We start from the raw sequence: 6,518 nt of genomic DNA, 5'->3' as shown, positions 1-6,518 counted from the left end.
AAGGGAAATGATGGTAACGCTGACATTCCACGCAGACTGGCACACTTTCCCTATCAACGAAAGCGAGCCACTTGTTGGAGAACATTGGGCATCGTGTCTCGTGTAGAAATATGCAACAGTAGCCTACGTTAAAGGCACAGTAAGCCTCCCGTAAACCATCACATATACTGTCAAGCTTTTACACACAGTACAAACACCCTTCCATTTGAACGCTCACCGAACTGGAACATCCTGGCTGCTTTTCGTCGAGAGTGAGACATTTTCAAAGAATTTATTTTCGTGGACCGTCTGTTCTACATTCAGGCGCCTCGTTTTGGCGCTAGAACTAACTTTTAAATTTAAATAATAAATTGACAGCTTGTAACACAAACATTCTTAAATCATACAAGATTTCTTTTCTCATCAAGACAAGATCAATACAATTTTCGAAGTTTTGAAAGTTTTAAAAAAGATAGGCCGGAAGCAGGGTCACGAAAGGTCGTGTCTCAAAGCAGACGATGTTTCTGCATAGCGCTCGATTTCTTTGAAGCCAGCCTCCGCCGACGAGTTCGTGTGACTCGCAGCCGTTTGTTGCGTTTTAGAATCAGAGGTACACAATAACGTGCTATTGCAGATACAGCCAGTCGCTTTGTAATCACAAGCTGACGACTAAATTGTGAAAAAAAGGAAAGTGGATCACATGGGTTCACGATGGCTCAGGGGTTGGATAAACCACGAAATCTGGTGTGTGGTTTACGCGAGCTAAATAGCAATGCAAACGAACTGTTTCATTTAATTGTAGTAAATGCTATTGCAAGTGTGTTCCATAAGGTTAGAACTGCTGTTTTCATTGGAAGATTTAAATCGTGTTGTAAACCATTTGAGACATACCGGGGCTTTAAGCAATTTTCACGGCTAAACTTTTCTCCAGGTTGACATTTTAAGCAGCGCTCCCCAAACTGTGCCTCCATGCGTCCTTTACGCACTAGAAGCCAACACAAATGTACGAGAAATTCTCAAAGGGGGTCCCGTGACGCACTAGACTTAAAGGACCAGACCACGCTGTTTTAAAGGTTATTAGAACCACTAACCGATGACTGAAGGTTAGAGAAATGCACCTAAAGATTCCAAAAATGTAAAGAAATTCACCGATTCGTAGCTTAATCATTGTGATTTAATTAAAAACGTTCCGCCAAATTCGTCTGCTAAACGAGACTTCGAAATGGCCGCCAGTAGACGAGAACCGGCTGTGACGTCACTTTGTGTTTGGAAACCGAAAGTTACAGCTTACGCTCAAGTGGGCGTTTGCCTAAATCGAGCATCAACAGCACGCCGAAGGAATGCGCACGGCTGCTGATAGCTATGAAGTATAGAAAAAGGGTTCAGGCATCAGTTGTCACCTTTTTCCGATGGGCTTACAACTTCTGCAGCAAGACTGATTAACTGGAAACGGCCAACACGATGTGCTGTGTTTCGCGACACTTTCTTCCAATGCGAACGCAGTTAAGCCGGCAAGAAAACCTGGCACACACAAAACAGCTGTTGCCTAACGCAGTTCCAGTTCCGACAATTGTTGACCACTCACAGGAGGTCAGAAACCGGATACCAATCAGTGTCATCAGAACGATCTGCTTTCACTAAACGCAGACGAAAGGAAGTGAGTACATGTATACTGAATGTGTTCTGTAAGGGATAGGGGTTCAGTGTCACTGGGCGTTTTTGTCAGACTGACAGTATTTGTAGTGGAATGGCATCTGTTCCTAATTTTAAGCACATGTGTTAAGATTACAGATTAAAACATATATCTGTTACTACATGCCCGTCCCCATGCACCCACCTTAAAGTTCCCTCTCTCTCTCCCTCTTTTACACTCACCTGGGTAATCGATGAGTCTCAGGTTTAATCAGTGTCCGTCCATATACACATAGACATTCACACAAACACACACACGTTGTTATAGTTGTTATCTTTTAATTCAGTGTTGTATTAAATGGATAAAGAAATCGTTAATACAGCAAGCTTGCATGAATAATTTGCTGTTGTCCTTTTTTTAAGATCAGGTTCTGTAATACAGTAATTATAATTAATACAAGTACAAATTCATGTTTGCAGTCATACTCATAGTGTGTGAGTGTGTGTGTGTGTGTGTGTGTGTGTGTGTGTGTGTGTGTGTGTGTGTGTGTGTGTGTGTGTGTGTGTGTGTGTGTGTGTGTGAAAAGCACTTTGATACTTAAAACATCTGTGTTATTTGATTTTATTACAAAACTGCAGTCAGAATATTAAGCAGACCTATTCCAACAATACATTTTGATCAGCAGTAAATGTAATGTCAAATTATGAACAACAATCATGTGAGCAGATATATCTAACAGAAACAAATAGTCTAGCAAAATAATACAACCAAACTGTACATGTATGGACATCATCATCCACATAAAAAAAATTGATTGTAGGAAGAGCACTCTGTGTTATTACCACTGCTTCAGTCAAACTGCCAGTTCAACTTTATCTCTGTGGGTTGTTTTTTTTCTCTCAGAGTAACATGGGAAAAAAACCTTTAAAAAACTTGCATGCTACAGAGCTGGATTGTTTCTAGTGATCATGCAGCATGATTTATCCGCATAGAAAACTACTGAAACACCTAAACAGAAATAACAATGTCTACAGAAAAAATCCACTGTTTGATTGCTGTCTGTAGTACTCCTCTTGCTAACAGTGGCATTAAAATAATTAAAACAGCTATGCTCTCTTGGGGGGGGGGGGGGGGGGGGGAAGTACTCAGTACTTTTTGTGTCTACATAGGCAAAACAAAACTATGCAATGTTTCAGATTTCCTGACCCACCCTATGTTTTTCCTCCTTATCCTGGACTATTTTGGACTCTTACAAAAATGTACTTCAAAAATGACAAATCTTAATTTTGCAGGCTTACAAGGAAATTGACTCTTCTCTTACAACCAGAATACACCATGATTTCAAGCAAATAAAAAACTACATGCACCTGAGAAAAAAACCACTTTAATTCAAGAAGTTAGACCTCCTAACCCCAGCTTTTCAATTCAATTCAATACGTTGTTGATGTTGATTATGGAGCTTAACGTCCTCCCAGGTAACTAGGGACCTATATTGGGACATGATTTTTTATACAATGTTAAAAGTGTAGGGTGTAATGGGGGGGAGGGGGACTGCAGGGTGACGGGGTGTAGTCGCTAATAAATTTAAAGGTGCGTTTATTATCTAATATACCAGACATTTTGTTTTGGCTGGTGTACAGAATAACATCACATAAAATCGCACTCGCAAAACATACAAAACACATAAAATGTACACATCAGTACACACATAACCCAAACCACGCATATCCATACCAGCACCATCACACACATATCCACATACATACTCTAGTTTGTACATTATAAAAATAAATACATTATGATTAATATCATTACTAGTCAACTTAAATTCAGGCTCAAAATAGGTCTTAAGATGGATGTTATTTAGTGTAATGAAGAGATTATAAAAACCAAAAAAAGCTATGAGAAAGAAAGTATGAAAGAATTATGCCCATTCTCCAGTGAAAGTTCTGCTGATTGTGGTAACTTTTTTTTCTGTCTAAAACAGGCATCAGGTTAACTGAAGGAGCTGTTTGAGGGGGTGGTGATCCTAACACTGGTCTATGGCAACACTGGCCTATGGCAGCTACAACAAAGCTCTGCATACACAGCAAGACTACAATGCAACAGTGCCCAGACTTTGACTGCTACAGCTAGACCAGTTGACAAAGCTCAAGTTGTCACCAAGCAGGACGCCCCAACTGGTGACCAACTATATAGACTGAGGCTGCCTATCTCCAAATCTGCCAAAGCAAGAATTGTTATGCAAGCTCCACATTTCTGTTTGCAGTTTAAGTATGCAATGGTTATGCACATCCCCCCCCCACACACACACACCCCGCAGTTGAGAGTTGTAATGTACCTTTTATTTATCTTACATATATTTGAAGCCTGTGTAGCTCTGTGACAGAAAGAGGTCTCTGATGGCAGTGACCAGACAGGCAGGAAGAACTTTCCTGTTCTTTCGGAAAGTCAGTGAGTGTGCAACTTGTCGGTATGTTCTGAACACATCAAAACATGTTCTTTAATTTAAGCTACATAATATCATGTGGATGCACTGATTGGGTGTAAATAATAACAGCAATTGGTACAGTCAATTCACTAAATGTGCAACAGAACCCTAATCATCAGACATTTTACAACAGCAAACTTCAACAGTCCTTTTACTTTCCTGAATGTCATTATTATTTATTAAAACATGCATCTAGAGCAACATACATATAAATCTTCTTTTATTAAAGTTCATCTGAAATTCAGGCTGCTTTCCCATGCAAAGTACAAATGCAAGTGTCCATAAACCAGGGTTTAATACATGTAGTATGTGAGTGAGTTCTGATGAAAAAGTGATTGTGTTGTAATATTGGTTATTACTGAGTGTTGATGTTACAATGATTACATTATAAAAACAACAACAACAGAACAATGTGAAGAGCAAACTTCTTCTGTGGGCATGCAAGTGAGTTAATCTTGTGTGTGTGTGAAACTATATGTGCCTGAGTGTTACAAATTTAAATGACAACAGTTTTCTTGATAGCCTTTAAAAACAACAACAAATACATACATTTAACAATCAAACAAATATAGGCACCTCAAAAAAAGTTGTATGTACACCTTCGTGGCTGGTGATGCATTCTTGCTCCCCTGCAAGTTTTCATTCTACAATGTACCTCAGGCTAGCTTCCTCTCTCTCAAATCTGCCCCTCCCACACAATACAACAGGTACAGTGGCCACTCTGACACCAGTCTCTGAAATAATCAAGAACAGTTAAAACTGCGATGAGCTGTTGTTCTTTTACTCGTGCATGCAATGCATGAACACTTAAACAATATCCCACTTATTCGCGAGTGCGTTGACAAGGCGAGAGTGAAAAAAATAGCACAGACTCGAAAGCAGACGATAAGTTCAGCACAGAGAGCGGGCGTGTTTACCTTTGATCGCTGAGACAAACAGAGTCGCAATTTTCATCGTCACTGTCTTTTCACTACTGCTGGAAGTGGCCTCCGCTCCTCATCTTTCATGCTTGATTCGAGGAGAGAAACTGGTAGTTCGAACATGTACGGTTCAATTTCGTCTGCAGTTACGCTTGTTGCCATGTTGGTAAACAACCATCTTCACACAGTGTGACGTCACGGATAATTTATTCATAAGCCAGTCTCGCGAAGATCACGCGGCACAATGGCGGGTCGTTTTGGAGAAGAAATCCGTCGCTTCGGTCACGAAATTCGTCGGATTACGGCCTTAGAAGATTCCGAAGTAAACCAAACATTGTTGAAGACGGTAAGAAAGTGGTTTTCTAACTAACTGCAAACATCGGGAAGTGTTCGGTCGCGCAGGAACACGATTCGAAGCGTTTTTGACGCTAAAACAGCATGGTCTGGACCTTTAAAAAGAACGGGTCCTGGGACACACTTAATTTGTTATATCTTGCGTACCGACGGCTGCTCGTTTCCGTTAAGAACGAAAACCTTGGCTGTATTTCAAATCCGAGGAAATATCCTGCCGGATCTCTACTGACCCAAAGGTATGGAGTCGATCAAACCAATATGACAAAGAACACGTTTGTGAAGGTCTCACAGAGCTACCCAAAGTCCTCCCGGGTTTTTTACCCTCTAAAATGCACATGAGGGTGTCCTGGGATCCCCTACACATGACAGTGTTCAAGATGGTCGAACGTATAGCAAAGACCTGTACGTGTACGTGTACGTGTAGATATTGCGTCACCCGTGACTCACTTTTTTTTTCCAATGTTCCAAATGCATACGTTGTTTTGCTCCCACCAAGACTGCAGATCTTGGCAAACGCGTGACATAAAAACTAGATTTGATGACGTTACCCGTACACGTTCCCGTACACGTCCTGATCTAGATCTGGCTAATATTATACTTGGAGGTCCCGGGGCCATCTAGGTCGGATCTTTTTTTACCATGTATACCATTGTGTAAACCACCACAGATCTATCCAAGCTTCTACGTGGATTCAGACCATACTCCAACTTGGCCAAATTAGTCAGGTCGTCATTTCCCGATTTTGACCTTAACCCCTCAAAAAATACCTCGGAGAATGTGTTGACTGTTTTGAACTCTGTGATGTCTGTAGATTACAGATCCGACGGATGACACTCTGTCATCCTTGGGCATTTTGATCTATTCAAGATGGCGGACAAGATGGATTCCAGACTGCAAAATAGTCGAAACTGCATGCTATAAACTAGCAGAACTGTATTTATTTATGTTTTCCGGGAGATAAAACGGGAGTTAATATGCATAACAACAGTTACATGATTAGCAGACACTATAACCCGAATGGCTGGTCTGTTGAGGGACCGTTAAAACTGGTCAACGGAGCAGGATGATATAGTTGGTTTTAGCAATATATTTTTTTCAGTTACAGCTAATGGTTTAAGCTTATATGTGTTGTGGGCTTTGA

General features: G+C 40.7%; 1 long non-coding RNA gene across 1 annotated transcript; it reads left to right on the top strand.

Moving 5' to 3' along the window:
* Positions 1–1,022: 1,022 nt before the first annotated feature.
* LOC138981262 (uncharacterized) lies at positions 1,023–4,097 on the top strand. The gene is made up of 2 exons (XR_011460601.1): positions 1,023–1,636; positions 3,600–4,097. It is a non-coding gene; the product is annotated as an uncharacterized lncRNA (long non-coding RNA).
* The last annotated feature ends 2,421 nt before the right edge of the window (positions 4,098–6,518 follow it).

The sequence above is a fragment of the Littorina saxatilis genome, linkage group LG12, assembly GCF_037325665.1.
Source record: "Littorina saxatilis isolate snail1 linkage group LG12, US_GU_Lsax_2.0, whole genome shotgun sequence".
Classification (NCBI taxonomy): domain Eukaryota; kingdom Metazoa; phylum Mollusca; class Gastropoda; order Littorinimorpha; family Littorinidae; genus Littorina; species Littorina saxatilis.
The sequence above is the reverse complement of the archived record's forward strand: the minus strand, read 5'-3'. Positions and strand labels throughout refer to the sequence as shown.